Source organism: Orcinus orca, chromosome 3 (assembly GCF_937001465.1).
Source record: "Orcinus orca chromosome 3, mOrcOrc1.1, whole genome shotgun sequence".
In the NCBI taxonomy this organism is placed as follows: domain Eukaryota; kingdom Metazoa; phylum Chordata; class Mammalia; order Artiodactyla; family Delphinidae; genus Orcinus; species Orcinus orca.
Window position 1 is genome coordinate 87,899,499 of NC_064561.1, and position 22,718 is coordinate 87,922,216.

At 41.6% G+C, this 22,718-nt stretch overlaps 1 pseudogene; it reads right to left on the bottom strand.

The window, feature by feature from the left end:
• Positions 1 to 18,941: 18,941 nt before the first annotated feature.
• On the bottom strand, positions 18,942 to 20,816 carry LOC101288718 (60S ribosomal protein L35a-like; annotated as a pseudogene).
• Positions 20,817 to 22,718: the final 1,902 nt, after the last annotated feature.

The following is a 22,718-nucleotide window of genomic DNA, read 5'->3' on the forward strand; positions in this document are numbered from 1 at the left end:
GTCTGTCTTTACTCTGATCAGGTATGAAGTCATTCTATCTATGAAGCCATAATTAATCACAGTTGATAAGGAAGATTGCAGGCTAAAAAGGAATTGATGAATTTGGGGATTCTTGGAAACATCTTGTATCTCTCTGGGATGGTGAGGGTCTGATGGATAGTTTGGTAGCGTTATGTCTTGTGCTGCTATTTACTTATTCCAGTTTGTATGGATATCTTCTCTTGACAATACCTTGGCCAAGAGAGCAGGGACCATGTGCATTATTCCTTTGGCTTCGTTATAGCACCTCAATCAGTGTTGCTTTTTCTGGATCAGCTAGCCCTTATCTGAGCAGAGGATTACAGACTGCAAAGCAGACTGTTACGAGCATGTTTATTTTAAAGTTTATTAGAGTATAGTTGATTTATGATGTTGTGTTAGTTTCAGGTATATAGCAAAGTGATTCAGTTATACATATACATATATTCATTCTTTTTCAGATTCATTTTCAGGTTATTACAGAATATTGAGTAGAGTTCCCTGTTCTATACAGTAGGTCCTTGTTGCTTATATTTTATATATAATAGTGTATATATGTCATTCCCAAACTCCTAATTTATCCCTTGGATGGACCTAGAGATTATCATACTAAGTGAAGTAAGTCAGACAGAGGAAGACAAGTATCATATAATATTGCTCATATGTGGAATATAATTTTAAAAAATGATACAAATGAATGTGTTTACAAAACAGAAACAGACTCACAGATTTCAAAAACGAGCATGGTTTTAAGATGCCTGGGTTTCAAATGCTACTCTGTCACTCACTAGTGACATTCCAGACCTCTTGGGACCTTACTTTTTCTCATCAGTAACATAGGAGGGATGGGTAGGTGCTTGTTAGGATTATTGTGAAAAGTCAGCAAGATAAGTATTTGAAACTCTTAGAAAAGTGACTAGGATTTAGTATGTGCTTGATAAGTTAGTTGTTCCTGTTTTATCATTGTTAAGGCCACAGTTCTAGGTCCTGAATGAGTAAGTAGTACAGTTGAGGCTGGGATCTCTTTAGCAAATCTGGGTCATTCCTTGTAGATCTAAGAGAAATGAGGTACTGCCCTCAGTCCACGTGTTAAGTGGCTGTAGCTGATGAGCAGTTACTTATATGTTATGGGCTGAACTGTGTTCCTCTTACACGTAAGACGGCACAAGCATATTGTAGAGAGAGGAGAGAAGGACACTAGCTCCGCTGGACAGACCTGCCCAGAGACATGACAGCTTTCATAGTCAGAGGGTCCCACAACCCTGGTCCCAGCATCTGAAATCATACCCAGAGCTGCTGTAGGGCCACATTCAGGACTGGGATTGAAACATTAGTGGGGCAGAGCTTTCTGGAGCCTATAATGACAACAGAGAGACCTGGAATGATGCTTGCTCTGACTTCTGCCAGGGACTCCTGCCCTCTTAAAGAGCCCTCCTATTTGCAGCTCAGACTTCTGGTGCCTGTGTCTGTGGGCAGGGGAGCAGTTTTCCCCCATGCCCTATAATCGGCTTAATTATTTTTCTTCCATTGTTTATTGTTTAAAATATGAGGGTATAAGCGTACATACATTTGTTCCCCACCTCTTCTTGTCACGTACATGTGGTATACTGTGCACAGTTTTTCACTTTGCTTTTGTTTACGTAACAGTATGTTCTGGAGATGTCTTGTAGGGATATATGTATCAGTCTTTTCTATTCCTTTTTGCCATGTTTTCCACTGAGTGGATGTACCATAGTCTAGTCAACTAGTCTTTCAATTGATGGGCATTTGGGGTGGGGTGGGGGGACATTTCTTGATTAAATAGCAGAGACTGGATAGCATTTAAACATCCTCTAGGCCACAGTACTTTCCCCCATCTCCTTTCTCTTCCTTGGGTGTTTGCTCTCTAACAAATTAGTGGGCCTACATCACAGGACAGTCCAAAATACACGCTGAATGAAGTTGAACCATGAAGAAAGAATGGGTTTTAGCCTTGGTCTTAGTTCCCCTCACTTCTATCCCAGTACCCTTTGGATTCTTGATCTCTAACTGCAGAAATCTTAAAAATATGACAGAATTAAAACCAAAGGCAGAAATGCGTGGTGTTATAAAATTTTATAAAATGCGTGATGCTCAACATTTTTAAATGATTTTTAAAAATGAAACAATGGTGGGGGGGGCGGGGGGGATTGTGTGGCTCCAGGGATTTAATAAAAAACTTGAACTTTTAGCTTTAATACTCAACTTTACTTTAATGGCCAATGTCTTCATTTGGCAAATGAAAACCATACTCGTTGTTACCCACTTCTCTTTGTGGATGGAGACTAGTATTGCTAAATTATTGGCAAATATTTTGTAAACATGAAACGCTAAAGGGTGATAGTAATTTGCATGGTAACGGCCAGGAACCAGGTCTTTGTATCACACTGGCCTAAATGATTAACAAGAAGATTAGGCAGAACACCCTGTGTTTGGGAGGCTTCACAGAAACTGGCAAATGCCAAGGTGTGCAAATGTCCTTTTCATCTGATGAAGTAAGGTAACCTCAGACTGTATATTGTTACATATGATCATTATTGCCCTGGATAGAACTTATGATTTGCTGCAGTCCAATAGCAACTCTCCCCTTTGAGTAGCCCAGGCAATGCCCCTGACCACCAACTCCTGCCGCTGCCCTTCTTATTTATCCTGGTCTTTCCCACTTTTTGTCTTTATTTTTATTGTTCCCAAGCCAAGAACTGACTCTTTGTTGCACTCAGTCATAGCAAATCCTACACAGAGACCCCACCTTCAAACTCAGTTCAAACTCAGTTCAAACTCAGTTCTAGTGCCCCTTCCTCTAGTGTGGCATTGAGACTGGTATAAATGGCAGTTTCTTTAACCTCTCTGAGGCTTACCTTCATGATCTATAAACCAGAAAGTGTGATATTTACTGCTCAGGATTATTATGAGGATTAAATGAGATAATGTAAGCAAGTAATGGGCAGTAAATTTAGGTCCACTCTAAGATGCTCTCTTTGACTCCTCTCCCTTTCAACGACACCTCCCTTGTTAGAATTCCTGTTACCTTTATGAGACTTCAATCTGTGACACACACCTTGAGGCCTGAACAAGAATGGTTTTGCCTTGTCCTTTTGTGTTGTGTGTATAAAAACCCCACATCCCATGTCTTTCAGGTTGCCTTGTGGGGAGCAGAGGCTAAATTTTAATTGAGCATCTACTGAAGGTCTAAATAAAACTTAGAACCAGATTTTTAGAGCTAGAAGGGAATGTAGGGATGTGTCATGTTGTATTTCCAGGATGGTCACCACAATAACTCCCATCTGTCATGCTCTTCTACAGTATGAGCTTGCTATTTCCCCCATCCAGAGGTGAAGTCTCATTCTTCTCCTTTGACTCTAAGCAAGCTTGTAACCATTTCAACCAGTAGAATAAGTGGAAGGGACACTATGTGACTTCCAAGATTAGGTCATACAATGTCATGCAGCTTCTCCCTGGTTGAACAGGATCATCACAGTTTGGAGTTCCCTGTCTCTTGTAAGAAGTTCAGCTTTCCTGAGGCTGCCATGCTGTGAGGAAGCCCAGGCCACATGGAGAGGCAACCAGACAAGTAAATGAAGATGCAGTCTTGAAAGTGGATCTTCCAGCCCTCACTGTTCTAGCCCCAGCCATTTGGGTCTCCTTCTGGAAGTCCCAGATATCATGGGGTAGAGAAAAGCTGTCCCACTGTGTTCTTTCCACATTCCCGACCCATAGAACCCACAAGCACAGTAACATGGTTGCAGTTTTATGCTGCTGAATTTAGGGCAGTTTGTTATGCAGCAAAGATAATTGGAACAAGGGATGGCAATTTGACTATCATATTTTGGAAATCTCCTTAGGCCAGAGAATGTAAATGAATCATTTTATTTAAATACAGACTTAGTGATAGAATCATTCTTAAGCACTGGCTGTCAGGCCTGAATCTCCATGCACTATTTATTACATCGTGTACCCTCCTAGCTCTGGATGTCAGCTTATCATGTTTGCATAGTCAAAACTTGACTTCAGGCCTCTATTCTCACACATTCTAAGAAGCACTCTGCTCACATAGTAAGCCACGAGGAAATGAATTACATTATAAGCCTAGCAGATGAGATTTAGTTGCAGGCTTTAGGTAGGGAGGGACACTGGGAGCTCCTAGGAAAGGAACAGAGATGAAGAAATGGAAATGGAGAGGAGGGGACACAGTGTTCTGAGGATGGAGCCTTGCAGGGGAGGAAGCGGGAAGTGGCACAGCAGGATGAAAATCACAAGGCCCTGGCGGAAAAAGAGGGTTGAAATTGTTTCAACTCTATTGAGGCCAACAACTGTGTGCTGACAAGAAGAAGGTTGATGAGCAGCTCTAGCCAGCCTCTTACTGTCTACAGATCAAGGGGAGTGTGGGGGGTGGTATATGGAGTAAGAAGGAGCAGGGGGATTCGGCCTGAGAGGAGAGAGAAGGCTGCAGGAGGGAGGGGGAGACACTTGGGAAGTCTACGGAGCTCTACTGAGGAGAGAGGTGGGGAGCTAAGCAAAGAAGCAGGGGAACAGTTGGCCCTAAGTATCCAAAAAAAAAAAAAATTGGGAAATATTAGAGACAGTGGGAGACGATGAGGGGAATAAAATAAAAGCACAAACAAAAAGTTCAAAGAGAACACTTGAGATGGAAGTTGAAGCAGTAAAGAGCGTCTGGAAGAGATGGGGAAAATGGAGATTGAGACATATTTTGAATGACAATAGTGAGTCAGTTTTTGATGAAAGAAAATAGTTTGATGAGAGTTTAAGTGGCGTGATGTGTGTTGAATTACCTGCTTGCAAAGAAGGCCATATTGTATCTAAGATGTTCCCAAAAGTGAAATTTAAGATGCCATTTTATTATAAGAGAAATTATACATATATAAACTTAAAAAATGGATGTCCTTGGAACTGGATTTTCTTGGATTACTAAGGGAGAGCAATAGCATTAAGCAGTAAAACCTGTAATTATAACAAAGCGATTAAAATTCAATAAGAGAGTGTTCATTGTTTAACCAATACCTGTATTTGAGACCAAAGAGGACGAGAAATACAAGTAGGTAATTTATCTAGCTCATACTCTGGAGTTCTTTCAGAGATCTAGAGACCTTCTTGCACTTATACTTTGACTTCTTAGTACCTTAAGACGGAAATCTTGATGAAGATGATGATGATAATGACACTGATGATGCTGGTAGTAGTGGTGGTGATGGTGGTGGTAAGGATGATGACGCTTCCTATATGCTAGGCACTGTCCTAAACGCTTTACTTGTATTAACTAAGATAATCTCCCAGCAATCATTTGGGGTCACTTAAATGCCTTTGGTTATGTTCATTTTATGGATGAGGATACCGAGGCACACTTCTCTTTTTTTCACTTACTCATATCCATGTCTATTTCTGTCTAAGTGATGGGGAAGGATTAGAAAGAAAACCTAAAGCATGGTAAACCAGCAATAAATAGCAGCTTTTTGCAAGGTCTTGGTCATCCTCAGGACCTCCTCAGCCCCACTCACTGAGGCTCTGCTCAGGAGTGAACCTCATGTCTGCAGGTCCCACACTGCTAGAATATTTGCTTATTAATGAAATGATTGATATGATTAATAGAGTGGTTATTATTTCAGATTATGGGAGAGCGGACATTATAAGGCCACCTAAGGATGGGGTTTTATTCTTTAGTGGCTGTCTGATATAAAGGAAAGAATAGGAACTCTGGAGTTGGACAGGGCTCTGAATTTGAATCTTGGCTCCACTTCTTACTATTTGTTTGACTTTGGACAATTTATTTATCATTGTTTTATTCACTTGTAAAATGGGGCTAATACCATCCATTTTGCAGGGTCACACTGCAATTAAGTGAAATGAGAGATTTAAAGTGCCTATGAAAGTGCTTGAGAATTAGCTGAGGTTCAAATTCATTACTTCTGCTTTTTTATAGAACTGATAATCAGTGGTTGCCAATATTTGATAATAATCAAATCAAATGTTGATACAGGCTTTATAGGTGAGGCTGAAAACTTTGTATATTCATGTGCACATGGATTATGTATCTTCATTATGAAATGACCACTGAATGAAAAGTTGGAAAATAATTGAGATTTAAGCAAATGAGAAAAAAGTGCTTAAAAGAGAAAACTGCAAGTATCTTTTAATGTCAAGAACCCATCTGTGGTAGGCAGAATAATGACTCCCTATATGTGTCCACATCATAGTCCCTGGAATCCGTGGATGTGTTACCTTATGTGGCAAAAAGGAACTGTGCAGATGGGATTAAGTTAATGTCCTTGAGATGGGAGATTATCCTGGACTATCTAAGTGGGCCCAGTATAATCACATGGGTCTTAAAAATCAGAGAACTTTCCAACTGCGGTCAGAAAAGAGATGAGATGGTAGAAGATGATCAGAGAGATGCAACATTACCGGCTCTAAAGATGGAGGAAGGAGCTATGAGCCAAGGTATGCGGGGAGCCCCTAGAAGATGGAAAAGGCAAGGAGATATATTCTCCCCTAGAGTCTCCAGAAGGGAACACACCCCTGCTCACACATTGATTTTAGTGCATTGAGACCCACGTTGGACTTGCAGTCTACAGAATTGTAAGGTAATAAGTTTGTGTATGTATTAGTGGTGTAGCTGCCTTTGTTCACGTGATCCCTGTTGGGAATAGCCTTAGTTCTGGCAGTCTCTCAGCCTTCATGACCAGAGCCTCCCTTTTAGTAGAGTCCTTTCGAAGGCATGTTATGTTAGCCTCTTTTTGGAGTGTCTTAACATTGACCTTATTTTTCTGTGGCCTGCTCCCTCTGTGAACCATTCACAATCACATGTGCACCACAGGACTGCCTGCTTGGTCAGAGTTAATTTGAACAGAAGAGGTTGCTTGGCCCAGTCTGGGCCAACAAGAGTCTCTTTCCCAGGAGTTTGGATTGGGTTGAGGGAGAGGTTAGTCTCAGCCTCTGCATGTGGCTCGAACTGACATGGTGTAAGCTTGAGGGCTGGGTGGTGGCCGTGGGCACGGAGAAGGTAAAAATTAGATCTGTAGGGAGAGGAGCCTGAGGCTAATGGACAGAGCAGAGCAGAGATGAGGGTCTGAGAGGAAGACCAGGAAGATGGTGGCCATGTTCTGGCTGGCTTTTAGTCAACACTTTTACCCCTATTGGGCCCAGGTGTATCCCTGCCCCAGATTCTGTAAGATAACATTGTACCATTATAAAAATGTCCTTTTTTTAAAAAAACCTTTCTAAGAGGTTTTCTGTTACCTGCAGACAAAAGAGCCTTCACTGAAACACCTACTGTGATGAAGATGAATCAAGAGAATGGGAAGTTTTCATTAATGTCACTTTGGGTCTTCATTTGTGCTTTATTGCCAGGAGACCTACAGAAAAAATTCAGAGCAATCTGATTATTCTGTAGGCCAGAGAGCATTTTGTACTTCTGCAACTGTAGCTGGAGCTCATGGCAGCGCCTGCCTTGTGGGGATGGAGCTCCCTGGCTATAGAATGCTTCTTTAGGCTCTGCCCAAACGCATCTGATTCTCACTTTCAAAATTAATGTTGGCAGAGGGCTATTTTTTTAAACTTTTTATTTTATATTGGAGTATAGTTGATTAACAATGTTATGATAGTTTCAGTTGTACGGCAAAGTGATTCAGTTATACATATACATGGATCTATGCTTTTTCAAATTCTTTTCCCATTTAGGTTGTTACATAATATTGAGCAGAGTTCCCTGTGCTATACAGTAGGTCCTTGTTGCTTATCCATTTAAAATATAGCAGTGTGTACATGTCAATCCCAAACTCCCTAACTATCCCTCTCCCCCTCCCTTACCCCGGTAACCATAAGTTTGTTCTCTAAGTCTGTGACCTAAATGTCCATCGACAGAGGAGTGGATAAAGAAGATGTGGTATATATATATACAGTGGAATATTACTCAGCCATAATAATGCCATTTGCAGCAACATGATGGACCTAGAGATTGTCATACTGAGTGACGTAAGTCAAACAGAGAAAGAGAAATGTCGTATGATATCGATTATATGCAGAATCTAAAAAGAAATGATACAAATGAACTTATGTACAAGGCAGAGGGGTATTTTTAAATCAGGATTTTGCAATTCCAGCTGACATTTCTGCAGCAAACTTAAATATACAAACATAGTGCCTTGAGGACCGAACCTTACTTAGTGCTTTTATAGTTATTTAATTTTGAGACTATGCCTGGTAGAAATTATGGTTTCTTGGAGGAGAACTTGTAGCCATTAATGGTAGTTTTCTAATTATCATTAACTCATAGAATTTAAAAAGCAACCATAAAAATCATGTTATTCAACTCTTTTATTATGCAGACAAGGAAATATGCACAGAAAGGTTAAATGGCTTATTTTATGATCTTGACTGGGTCTGTATGTGTATCTCTATGCAGAATTACCAAGCTCATAATTATTTAGAGAATGAATTATCAGAGAACACAGAAATCTTTGGACTGAAATATTTCTGTGAATATCAAGTAATTTTCTATAATGCATAGAAAATATTACCTTTTTTTAATAAATTGAAATTATTTCTGTAAGCGCAGAGAAATACAATTTCTTTGATAGACTGGATGTTATTAACAAGGAGTCAGCCCTAAAGATAAATTATCCATGCATTTATTCATCTTCACATTCCTTCCTTCCTCTCTCCCTCCTTCCCTCCTTCCCTCCCTCCCTCCTTCCCTCCTTCCCTCCCTCCCTCCTTCCCTCCTTCCCTCCCTCCCTCCTTCCCTCCCTCCCTCCCTTCCTCCCTCCCTCCCTTCCTTCCTTCCCTCCAATTATCATTTATAGAGCACCTACCATATACCTAACAATTTCTACAACCTGGAGATGCAGTAGTAAAGTAGTATGCCCTCATAGGGTTCTCCTCTTGTGGAGACTTTACCTTTGTGGAGCTTACGTTTGAGTTGGGAGAACAGAAAATAAACATATAAATAAATGTGTAAGATAATTTTCGATAATGACAAAGTGCTATGAAGAAAAAAAAGTAGTAATGTGATAGAGAATAATAGGCAGGTGTAACATAGGCTATGATTTCTTAGAGTGAGGCGGTAACATTTAGCTGATCTAGTTATCCATCTATCACCTATCTACCCTATCGTCTTTCATTACATAAAACAACTTGATGATTACTATTTAGTATCAGAATACAGAGATTAAGTCACTTTCCTTAATCACAGAGTTCATGATTTTAAATCTAGTTTTATTTCCATTGCTTCTACTACCACCTCAAAAGGGTACTGGATTTGGAACCCATTCTCAAAGAATTCGTATTCAAGTTGGAGAGAGAAAACACAAATATTATAGGATAATATTTCAAAGTACCAGTTGGTTTCTGCCCTTCTCCACAGTCCTTGCAGAATCCCTTAACTGTATCCCAAAGACTTCTCCTATGGCCCCCACTCTCTCCCCTGGAGGCCCCCAACAGAGACATGAGACAAACCAGAAAAAAACCCTGTAAAAATTAGACCATTTGTTTGGGTAGCTGCTGGTCAATGTAAGGGAAAAATTCAGATGCACATTTTAGTGTTCATTTTCCCTGATCTGAGGATCTAGACTGTAAAACTTCAACTGTTACTGAATCAAACACCCTCTCTCACCAGTTCCAGTCGGCTGTGAGGAGACTTAGTCACCACTGACTTACTGGTTTCATTGGTAGACCTTGAATATCACCAATCCCCAGGAGTCATCTCCTCTTATCCAGTATGGAGTCGCAGTTGTCTGTATGAAAATGTCTGCCCAGATCTGACCTATTCTATCTGCTACCCCAGGGGCATGCAAACTCCACGGATGGGAGGGTGGAGAGATGATGGTGACATGAAGGGGAAGTTTCAGTTCTGACAAAGAAGGTGCTTCGTATTCTCTGAAATCACTTGTGTTGTGTATGGCCATATTGGTTATCTGTTGCCACAATAATGCCTCATAACAAACCACTCCACATATCAGGGGCTTAAAACATAGGCATTTACTTAGTCTGTGGGTTGGTGAGTTAGTCTGGGCTTGGCTGAGTTCTTCTGGTCTCAGCTAGGCTCATTCCTATGTCTGGTGTTGGGCTTTTGGCTGACCTAAGATAGCTCCTGCTGGGATGACTGGGGCCACTCAGCAGTCCACATGTCTATCATCTATTAGGCCAGCCTATGCTTGTTCTCATGGCAATTGTTGAAGAGTGAAAGGAGTCAAGACCGATTATGCAAGGGCTTTTTAATCAAGCGTCTTATTGGCCAAACAAGTCTCATGACCAAGATCAGAGTCATATGGAAGGGAACTGCGTATTTGCAAGGCAGAGAACATGGATTTAAGGAAAGGGGAGGAAATTGGGACCATTAATGCAATCAGTAACACCGCGGGTTACACACAGTTGGAGTGTTAAGGGTTACCCACTTACCAAATACTCTGGGCATAGTTTAAAGGGAAGGTTGGAGTGGAGAGAAACTGGATGCAGGGAGCATGGACAGGAATGTGTCCAGGGGAACAAGAGCAATGCCCGAATCTGGGGTGACTTGGAAAATGGAAGTGGAGTGGTGAGAGATATTGCCCAGCTTGGCTATGCCATGCCTGAAGCCATGCAGAGGACATGCAGGAAGCAAGGTGGACCCTGAAGTCAGTGCTCTGGAGGGTGGTAGTGACCATCACATCTAGAGATAACCTGTGAAGTGACATGACTAGATCAGGTATGTGGGAGACAGAGCAGCAGAAAAGCAGCATGGTGGGAGGGTTGTCTGATTAGACCTACAGGCAGCTGGGAGGATAATGGCTGTGCGTCCTGGTGAGGCCAGAAGCTTGGGGGAGGCGGGGTTTGAAGCTGCTGGACAATAATTTTGATTCACCATGCTGGAGAATTGGGAGTTTTCCCAGGGCTCTAAGGAGGGTGGGTATGTCTTGCTGGGTTACCCTGCATGTGCTCTCAAGACACATTATCTAAAGCGTTATGCCTGAGGAGACCTCCAAGTAGGTGGGGTTATTTTCACGTGCCCAGCCCAGGACTCCCTGCTTCCCCACAGTTGCCAGGCCCTGCTGCAGCTCTAATCAATTTCATTGGTTTCACTTTTGTCCCCCCTGTTCCCCAGCTCACATCCGGGTGCTTGACTCTCTCTTTCTTGTATCCTATCTAGTTCAGTAAGCAATTGTAAAACCGGGCAATCAGGAAGAAGCCAAGCATTCTAAATCTTATTTTTCTGTTTTTCCAATAAAAAGGTCTTTTCAAGACACCCAAAGTGGAAAGTGTTTTGAATTGCTTTCTTTGGTAGTTTTTGAATTCCTCAGGATCACTGTTGATGACATTCAGAATTTCTGGGCCACAGCACTAGGCTTAAAATAGTTTGAAGGCTTCTGGGGCAACCACCTGATATCAGAAGTGATTTGTTACCCATGTTAAGGAAGAAAATCAGATGTCGTATTATACAAGGTTAATGAGTAACAACTGTTCCATGGCTTGAGCAAGGCCCAGGCCGACTACCCTACTGTCTCCCTGCTCCGGAGAGAGCTGCAGCGTTGTAGGTAAAATAGAAGTTATTAAATACCCACATTATTTTTTCTAGGTCTTAGATCCACCCCATCTATCTCTGTCTCCTTTGTCCTTGTGAGGCAGCTCCTGCCATTTGAAGTCAGCTGAGTCTCTGTGAAAGGCCAAGTTGTCTCCGCATTGTCAAGGAGACCAGAAAATAGAACCTGGATAGCAAAACAAATTCTTTGTGGGAGTAGGTGATGCTTGAGTGTGGAAAATCTGAAACCACGTAGATTTCCAGCTTCTTCTCCTGGAGCTGACCTCTGCTGGGGTTTTGTGAGGGGCTGTCTCCAATCTAACATTAAGCAGCCATTGTGTAATCACCAGTCATGAAATAACTTGTTCTGTGCCTGTATTTCACAAAGGTCTCTGGTCCTGAAGCATCAGATTCACTCGTAAAAGTATCTCTGGGTCTGGGTCGTCAGAATCTGCATTTTTTTAAAGCATGCGTCCCAGGTAATCTCATACTCCCTGATGGATAAGAATCCACTGTCCTAGGGGGTAAGTGTACATTTATTTGTTATTATTTGTATGCTTCAAGAAAACATATAGCAGCAGCAGCAAATTAAAAATAGGATTCTTGCTTGTGGCTATGTCAAACCATCTAAGCTGACTTCTGGCTTCATGGCATTTTCTCACAGCCCCTCATCATTCCATCGTTGGTTGAGTTAGCTGGGTGTGGTGGAGATGACTAGTTATGCACTGACAATTCGTGCTCTCCCCTCCTTGTGACACAGAGTTGTTCCTGGGAAGTGGCTGCCCAGCCACGGACACCTTGGCTCACTTGACTCCAAAAATGGCCTGTGACTCGTTCTCCCAGTGGAAAGGAGCTAAAATGATGTGTGTCATATCGTCCCCTTTGACCTGGGTGTGGAGGGTCTGAGGCCCAAGTAAGGGATGAATGGAGCCTGGGTCCCTGGATTACCATGTGCCAGGAGTACCTGCTTTGGACTTTTGCCTCAGTGAAAAGTGAGCTTTTATAGTGTTGAGCTACTGAGATTTTGAGGTATCAATAGCTTTTGTTACCCCAGGTAAATCGTAGAGTTTGGCCTATTAGGTAGTTCTGGGTGAGAACTATGTTCTTTCTTAGCTCAGATTTAAGATATATACAGGTTTCTCAAACACACCTAGTCCTCTTCTGAAAAGTAGCACCAGTCTTAGGAAAGTGGGTCCAAGTCCCAGTTCTGCTACTTACTGCCTGTGTAATTTTAGACAAATCACTCAATGACTTGAGCCTCAGCTTTTTCCATTATTTAGTGAGAATAATAATACGGTATTACTTGCCTCTCAAGATGTGTGTGAAGGTCACGCATTTGCTTGTGAATACCTGTTGCAAACTTGAAGTGCTATTATACAAATAGGAGGGACGACTCAGTTCTTTTCTTACAGACCTGGAGCGAAATGCTATTTTCTACCTTCAATATTTTCAATAGCTTCCCAAGTCTCGATTTTTTTTTCCCCTTTAGAAAATGAGGCTACTAAAATTTACTTGCATTATTGTGAGGATAAAATGAGATAATATATATGATGGTGTCCAGCACAAGACCAAGCATATTGCTGGAACTCAGAAAAGTGTTAGTTCCCTTCCATGTGGCATTGTGTGCTTCACGGGTGTAATTCAGGGAGAGTCCACGTAGGCTGATGATAAAATGAACTGAGTTCTCCTGTTGCTTGTATTTTATTCACCTCCGTCAACACATGAGATGCTTTTCACTGTATCTTCGGTCCCGTTCTTCCCCATTCTTGATGATGGCAGGAAAGATGGCCACAGATGAGCTTTGTGCCTGTGTGTAAGCGTTGCCTCCTTCCATTTCTTCTCCTACAAAGATGGAAACTCTAGTCATGGTGAGTCTGATGGAGAGCTTACTGAAGCCCCCGGCCAGCCTGACCCTGATAGTCAGACCCTCGTTTTGCTAATGCTTCCTCACCTGTTGTCCTTTTCTGTTCCCGGTTTCATCTTCACTTGGCTTTTTCTTTCCCCTGGAGTCCTCTTGCTAATTTACTTGATCAGAAATTCAAGACACAGAAAACTGGTTCTAAAATAATATTTTATAAGTGTAATGATAATTCCTGCAGTTTGTCTACTGTGCTACCGTTTTTCAAAGCACTTTCACCTGAGTTATTTTGTTTGCTCACTCTTGGTTTTCACAGACTCACAGCTATGAAAGACTCACAGTTCTTTTGCTTATCGTAAGTGCATTTATTGGGCATAATACCATGTAAGGCTTCTGAGAGGATGGGGTGGAGGGTAGAGGGGACAGAGAGCTAATATTTATCAATTATACATTTTTTGCCAAGTTAGTTTTAATCGAAGGTAGCTAATTTCATTCTCTCAATAATTTTTCCGAAGTATCCCAAGTGCCTAGCCCAATTCTTATGGGTGTTTAAAGTTCTGTCAACTGTAAAATTCCATAGGGAGTGTAAAAAACTCATCCAAAGTCAAAAAGCTACTTGGTGGTGGAGATGAGGTTTAAGTTCTGGTCTCTTTGCTCCCATAGCCCATGCTCTTTTCTTGGTGTTAATGTCTCTGGAAGATGGATCAAGGGACATTAGTAATTGCTGTACAAACAGTCGCATGTCCAGTTATTTGGGGAGCAAAGACACAAACATGTGAGTAAGGCAAGGGATTCTTTCTCTCATCCTCCCTCCTCTCCTTTCCTCCTGCTACATTTATTATCCATTATGTGGCACCCAGTGTTCCAGGCTCTGGGCTACAGCATCCCCCATCTTGTAGCTATCAGTCTAACGGGCAAGACAAATTGGTAAACAGCTAGACAAATAATCTAATGTGCAGTAATGATAACTGCTAAGAAGGACAGTAAAGCAGGGCAAGAGGTAAACAGCAACAGAGCTTGTATATTGGATGGGGTGGTCAGGGGAGGTGACATTTGTGTAGGTGACACCTGAGTTGGTGACATCTGAGTGGAGACTTGAATGCAGAGAAAGCTTGCAAGGAGGTGGGGTGGGGAAGTGAACAGCACATGTGAGACCCAAGGCAGGAACTGGCTTAGTGTTTTGTGAGTTCAGAGTGCATCTGGGTTGGAGAAAACCCAGGAGGGTTTTGGGCGTGAAGCTGGAAAGTTCAGGAGAGGCTTGTGGGTGGGCTGTGAAGACTTCAGATTTTGCTCTGAGTGAAGTTAGAAGCCATTAGAGAATTTTGTCAGAGAAGTGATAGGATCTGACTTAACATTTAAAGAGAATCATGGTAGATATTGTGTGTAGATTAGATTTTAGGTGGCAAGGAGCCCAGTTTAGAGTCTATTGCATTTGACCACACATGAGAAAACCCAGCATGAATGGTACTGAAAACAAATACTTCAACACTTCATTCTTTCATTTTGCTCTTATCTTTGGATCTTTAATTTCCATTCTTTGTAATTCTCTTTAAATTTCTTATATTCTTCCTATGTTCAAGGTACTGTGAAAGTTGCCTTTCGTGTCTTTATCCCTTTCTTTAAACCTTTTCCTACCATCTAGATTTTTTTTCTAAACCAAATTACAGGTTGTTCCACTTATCTCAACAGAGGTAGAAAGAAATCAATTGCTTTGGTTTTTTGATAACACTAACCTAGCTGCAGACCTGAAACGAAATGAACTGACATGAGACTGATGGCAGGCCAGCCCGCCTTCAGCGACAACACGCTTTCTCAATGACAGCAGGCTAACCCTGGAAACAGTTGGGACAAAGGCCTGAGTTTGTAATCAGCTTCAAACTTGGACTCTTCCATGTGGGTAGCGCTTGCTGTTTTCCCACTGAAGAGGGTGATTGAATGGAGACGATTATACATCACATGCCACTAAGAGCTATTAATATAGGTAGAATAATTGAGCAAGCATACTTGCTGGAAAATGTAACTACTTTACACATCATTGTAAAATGTTTTCCAGGCTATACTGGCATCCCTTCAGCCATGAAAACATTCAGATGTTAGGAAAAAAAAAAAAGATGCTTCCTGAACACTTAACCATAAAAGTAAATGATATTGCTTTAGACTGCTCTGTTAACACTCCAACCATCTACACATGGAAGTTATTACATACCCTGTGTTTGTTTAAATGTTGATGTTGTCATGCCAGCTCTGTTGTTTGTTAGTATAATGCTTACTTCTGTGCAAATGAGTGAACAGCCCAGTACCCTTCAACAGCTTTTTTTTGGAAACATTCCTCTGCTAAAGAACGAGTCTCTCCTAAATACATTATGACGATTTTATGTCTTCTCTCTAATTTACAATATTCTTGGGTTTTGAAGCTGGATTATGTTCATGTATAATTACTCTCACATTGCTACGAGGGGCCAAATTGCGGGAATGATAGAGCATCTGAAGACTGGATCTGGGAAGAGTTTTAAGCAGGTCAGCTGCCTTTGCTCATGCTGTTTCCCACTACACATGGCATTTTCTATCAGCATGTACTTGTCCAAATCCTCTTGCTTAAAGGTCAAGCTTAAACCTCACTTCCTGGAAGAAGTTGTACTTGAGTCGTTTAGCACATGTAATCACTCTCCTTTCTCAGAGAAAAGGGACAAGAATGGATATTTTCTTAGCAACTCCTGTGTTGGATCATCACCTATCTCATCTAATGTTTACACAAGACTCTGTGAAATAGGTATTATTATTTTGGTTTGGCAAAGGGAAATGAACTGACATATCCACGGTCACATAGCTAGGAGGTAGGACAGTCAGGATGTGAATTCAGGTCTGTCTGACAGTAAAACTCTTTCTACCATGCTGTATGACTTCTTAGAACTTTCAAGGTGTTTAGAGCAAGATACACATTCCTTAGTACTGCCTTGGATACTGTTGCTTGGTATTTGCAATTGTTTCATGTGTGGGTTTTCTACTCCCAGCAATGGTTGAATGCCTTTGAAAGCAGTTCCTAGAAACACAAAGAAGACGTGTCCTCCACCTCGTGGCAGTTTGGCACAGAGTTACAGACATGAAGTGAAAGATATTATAGGGAGTCCGATGGAAGTCTACAGAGGATACTGAGGGAGACACAAAGGATGGAGTGGTCTCTTTCTTCTACCTGTGGACGTTGGGGTAAGGGTGGGTGGGAACAGAAAAGATTTTGTAGAGAGATGATACTTTAGTTCTTCAGATGAGCAGGTATTTGTCAGGAACCAGGAAGATTTGGTTCAGGGGAAGGGGAACTGAGGAGAGGCTCAAAGGGGAAAACATCCCAGGCAACAAGAAGGCGGCACTGGGCCAGGAACCCCAGCCAGGTGTGTGTGCTGCAGAGTGGTAAACAGCTCAGTATGATTGGATCACACGTTGAGAGGGCAGGGCAAGGGGGACATCCAGACAAGAGGCTAGAGGGAGAGGAGGGCAGGGGCCAGGACGTGGGTTTCTTGAATACTTACCGAGTTTGAATTTTTTTTTTTTTTTTTCGGTACGCGGGCCTCTCACTGTTGTGGCCTCTCCCGTTGCAGAGCACAGGCTCCGGACGCGCAGGCTCAGCGGCCATGGCTCACGGGCCCAGCCGCTCTGCGGCACATGGGATCTTCCCGGACCGGGGCACGAACCCGTGTCCCATGCATCGGCAGGCAGACTCTCAACCACTGCGCCACCAGGGAAGACCCCGAGTTTGAATTTTATTCATTGTTTCTTATGCCATTGAAAGATTTTAAACAGGGGTACAGTTTAATTCAACACAGAACTTTGTTTTGTATATGTATGTGGTAGGGGAATTATTTGAAAGGTACTTAAATAGTGGACGGGAGGGCAGTTAGGAGACTATTGCAGTTATCCTGGCAGGAGGTGAGGAGGAACTGGATTAGTGAGGTGCCGTGAGGTGGGAGGGTAGTCATGGAGACGCAGGCAGCCTAGCTTTCTTCTGTGAACTGCCTGGACTGCTTCTTGTGGGCAGGGGTCATCTCATACTCTGTTGGTCTTTACAGCACAATCCCAAACACGTGGACTCCCTATTTCTTATGCCTGCAGTGCTAAGAGCTGCATTTGCTGTAAAATAATGAATCAGAGTGGAGATGACTGCAAAGCATGACAGTCCTTTAGCATTTGAACTGCCGCAAGACAGGGAGTGAAACTTAGCCCTCCTTTCTGCAGTGTCCCCATGTGGGCAAAATTACCATCATCATTAGCTGGTATTAGAAGCAGTAGATGAAAATAACTTTCGAATTAAAAATAACATTTTCAGGAAAGCCAGGAGGAGAAATCAGAATGATTTACCAAAATAATTTTTCTAGCAGGACTCTGGCTATTTATATGCCCATATAAGTGAAACTGAATTATATGAGCGAGTGTTAAAGCAATGTACATGTTTCAAGTTCTTAATTGTGTGTTCTTGAAGCCTATCATATTTGCGGTGGGTAGCTGTAAATCTGTGTTGACAGGTGTAAATTTACACTAATAAATTAATAACACAAGTAAGAAGGCAAACCCCAGCTCCTAGGATGCTGGGTTAGCTATAGAACTAACAGTATCAAGAAAACACAGATCCAATCTCACAGATCGAATCCAATCAATTCCGATCGATTTTTCCTCTTGATTAGACTAAGATGTGTACAGATGAAATTATAACACTTGGTATTTTTCTCACCTGTGTTTTTCACTTATTAAACTTATTCATCACACTTCTCTACCATTTCTATATCTAGAGGTCTGCTTTAAAGGTGAACCAAAAAAATTAAATACACAGCATCTCTAATGAAGGCTCTGGCAGAGTTTTCCATTCTCTCTATGTGCTGTGACACTGTGAACCTCAGCAAGCTGTTTATCTTCCACGTTCCAATTTCTAGGTTTCTTCTCAAGATCTGTGACAGCTCAGTAAGTGAATGTTTTCTTGTTTTGGGTCCTCTGTACTTCATCTCAAATCTCCTTAAAAAGGGGGGATTCTGGGCTTCCCTGGTGGCGCAGTGGTTGAGAGTCCGCCTGCCGATGCAGGGGACACGGCTTCGTGCCCCGGTCCGGGAAGATCCCACATGCCGCGGAGCGGCTGGGCGCGTGAGCCGTGGCCGCTGAGCCTGCGCGTCCGGAGCCTGTGCTCCGCAACGGGAGAGGCCACAACAGTGAGAGGCCCGCGTACCGCAAAAAAAAAAAAAAACAAAAACAAAAAACGGGGGGGAGGGGATTCTGTCTTGTCATCTTTGGTCATCTTCAGTTCCTAATAAAATGTCTTGGCACCTAACAGATGTCATTTAGTCTATGCTAGATGAATAAGGACAAATGTCTGTCCTTCTGGTACAGGGAATATTGTTTTTTGGTGTGAGATTGGGTGAAAGAAGGAGATACTAGTGAACTGAATTGATAGAAATCATTGAGAAAGTAGGAAAACACCCGGCATGGCAAATGATATGTTCAATTTTATGTAGGCCGAGTTCACCAAAACCATCACCTTAAACGAAACCATTTTGGTGGATCTTTATTTTTAACAAGAGAACAAATCCATACTTTTATTTATTTACTTTTCAATAAGTTTAAATCCTTGAAGGGTACAGCATCACTTGGATTCTGTGTCCAATGGCCTTAGCAGGAAGGTTGCTTTGGAATTTGGCACGAATCATGCCACTGTTTCCATCAATGCAAGTTACATTTCCCCAGATTACTCTGGTTTTGTTCGATTTTCCACCAGGAATTACTGTGTTGTTCTTTGCTTTGTGCACCTAAGCACACCTCTGGCCTATATAGAATTCAGTTTCATCTCAAGCATAAACACCTTTAATTTTAAGAAGAGCTGTGTGCTCCCTCAAGTTCCAGGGACCCCACTTATAGCCAGCAAAAATGGCCTTGGACCACAGCCTTCCAGACGTATTTGTCAGTTTAGAAGTCCTGTGCCCAGTAGGCTTCCACGGGCTCCAAGGCAGCTGAGAGAGCCTTTCTGGTGTGATCTTCAGGATATTGACCTCTTAAGCTCTGAACCATGAACAATTATTTTTTAACAGTAATATCCACTTAAAAATTCAGACTTAGAAGAACAAGTCTTCAGGAACTTCTTTCTGAAAAAGTGAGATGCTACAAAATCTTAATCATATGTACAGATAGCTAAACCCTGAAGGCCTGCATGCACAGCTCGAGTGGTTATATTGTTAGCTCTGCCTCTAGTGGGGGGGGTTGAGCTAGGTGGGACACCAGTCACCCTCATGGTCACCTGGGCTGCTCTGCCTCTTCAAATTGACTAGGCAAGACTCTCCATCCTCTTGATCTTGGAAGAAATGATTTTAGCTTTTCACCACTGAGTATGATGTTAGCTGTGGGTTTGTCATCTATGGCCTTTATTATGTTGAGGTAGGTTCCCTCTATGCCCAGTTTCTGGAGAGTTTTTATCATGAATGGGTGTTGAAAGTTATCAAAAGCTTTTTCTTCATCTATTGAGATGATTGTATGGTTTTTATTCTTCAATTTGTTTATGTGGTGTATCACACTGATTGATTTGTAGATATTGAAAAAATCATTGCATCACAGGGATAAATTCCACTTGATCATGGTGTATGATCCTTTTAATGTGTTGTTGGATTTGGTTTGCTAGTATTTTGTTGAGGATTTTTGTGTCTATGATCATCAGTGATACTGGCCTGTAATTTTCTTTTTTTGTGATATCTTTGTCTGGTTTTGGTATCAGGGTGATGGTGGCCTCATAGAATGAATTTGGGAGTGTTCCTTCCTCTGCAACTTTTTAGAATAGTTTCTGAAGTATAGGTGTTAACTCTTCTCTAGGTGTTTGATAGAATTTTCCTGTGAAGCCATCTGGTCCTGGACTTTTGTTTTTTTGGAGTTTTAAAATTACTGATTCAGTTTCATTACTGATAATTATTCATCTGTTCGTATTTCCTCTTTCTTCCTGGTTCATCCTGGGAGATTGTACCTTTCTAAGAATTTGTCCATTTCTTCTAGGTTGTCTCCATATGCAGTCTGCCTGTACTAGTTTCCTACTGCTGCCATAACAGTTTACCACAAATTTACTCATTTACAGCCACTTCCACAGTTCTGTAGATCAGAAGTCTTTGTGGATTCTACTGGGTTCTCTGTTCCCATTCTTACAAGGCCAAAATCAAGGTGCCAAACAGGCTGGGCTCTTCCCTGGAAGCTCTGGGGAAGAATCCATTTCCAAGTTCATTCTGATTGTTGGCAGAAACAGGTTTTTGCAGTTGTAGGACTGAGATCCTCATTTCCTTACTGGCTGTCAGTCAAGGTCCGCTCCCTGTTCCAGGGGCCCCCTGGGTTCCTTCCCATGTGGCCCCCTCCATCTTTAAGCCGGCACTGGTCCATTGAATCCTTCTCTTGCTTCAAACCTATCATACTTCCCCTTTGCCTTTCTCTTCTACCACCAGCCAGAATATGTTCTCTGCTTTTAAGGATGCATGTGTTACATTGGGTTCCTCAAACAGTACAGGGTAATCTCCCCATGTTAAGGTGAACAGGCTAGAAGCCTTAAAATTCCACCTGCAAAGTCCTTTTTGTCATGTAACAAAACATATTCGTGTGTGTGATATCTTAGAGTCACAGTTTCTGGGGACTAGGGTGAGGCATTTTTAAGAGGCCATCTTAGAAATTCTGGTACCACACCTCCCCAAAAGGAGGCCTTCTATAGAGGGTATCTGTGGGTAACAGTCCATTAACAAAGCACTGTCACTTTGCATATAGCCTCGATGAGTTCCCTTTAGGTCTAGTTTCTGAAAATGAGACATTTTATTTGATTAATAGCAAAAGAAACCAGGTCACCAGCAATAAAAGGACTGAAACTTAGGACGTGTTTCATGTGCATGTAGGAACTTGCCTGTGCACAGAAGGTGTCAGTTCATCTCGTGGTCGCTCAGCTATGTTATGGGTGCTGGTAGCACCATGTGTCATGCTTTGAATATATCATATCTCAGTGCAGCATTGAATGAGAACGTGGATGCTGATGATTATCAAATCTCAGGTAGTAAATTTATGTAGTGGGAATTACCACTCTTTGGGATAAAGCTTCCTTTTTTTTTCCAAGCTAGAAAATGCTTATAGGAACAATTCATGTCATGAAGGACTATCACTGTATATATGCTCCTATCACCAGCTTCCAGGTGACATGCAAGAGAAGCTATTTAACTTTTAGTTACTAATTCAGTAAGGAATTTCAATAACCCAACAAATTAAAATAAGTGGGAAGTGCAGATTTAATACTTGAACGTATACCATCAATCTTAAACTTGCTAAATAAGAAAATCAAACTCATTTTCATACTGAAGAATACAGGGATTACTATGTAGTATTTGACCCCCAAAAGGTGTTGTTAAGGTAATGTTATAATCGATGGAAACTGAGAATTTAGGAAATGAGAGAATATAGAGCCATACGTCAAAAGTGCCCTAAGACAGATACAGGTAGTAAATCTCTACATTACATATTTTATACAAGATGCCTATTTTATACATTCTGTTTTATACATCCCCCCCACCTTGTATGTTTTTCAGGCTTGTTGGTTTGCTTATTAGCTTTTAGAGTATGGACTTTTTTTTTTTAATAGATCTTTATTGGAGTATAATTTCTTCACAATACTGTGTTAGTTTCTGTTGTACACCAGAGTGAATCAGCCATATACATACCTATATCCCCATATCCTCTCCCTTTTGAGCCTCCCTCCCACCCTCCCTATCCCACCCCTCTAGGTCATCACAAAGCACCGAGCCGATCTCCCTGTGCTATGCTGCTGCTTCCCACTAGCTATCCATTTTACATTTGGTAGTGTATATATGTCGATGCTACTCAACATGACTAATTATTAGTATGTACTTTTATGGAAGAAAAATATGTAATGATTTGGGATGGGAAAGAAATGTTATAATAGTAAAGAAGACATTAACTAGATTTATTAAAATTTAAAAATAAATGTGAAGTGGTATAATATGGATGACTGTATACTGACCTGATAAGCAATTTCCATACATAACTTTTGATGACATTGTGAGATGTTATGACCATTGGTGAGATATCATATTCTGCAGACATTTCTGTGTCTCTAACATGAGAATGATGGAATCTTCTCTAAGTTTTCTCCCGTGAGACCACTTGTAAGAGCAAAGCTAGTTGGTACTTATTTAATGCACTGAGGTCCTTTGCAGGGCACCTTTAAAGCACTATTTTGATTTAATTCTGAATCAACTGTATTCCTGAGTTTGGAAAATCAAATTTTAACATGAACTTGCAAATAGCCCCAGTGCTTCA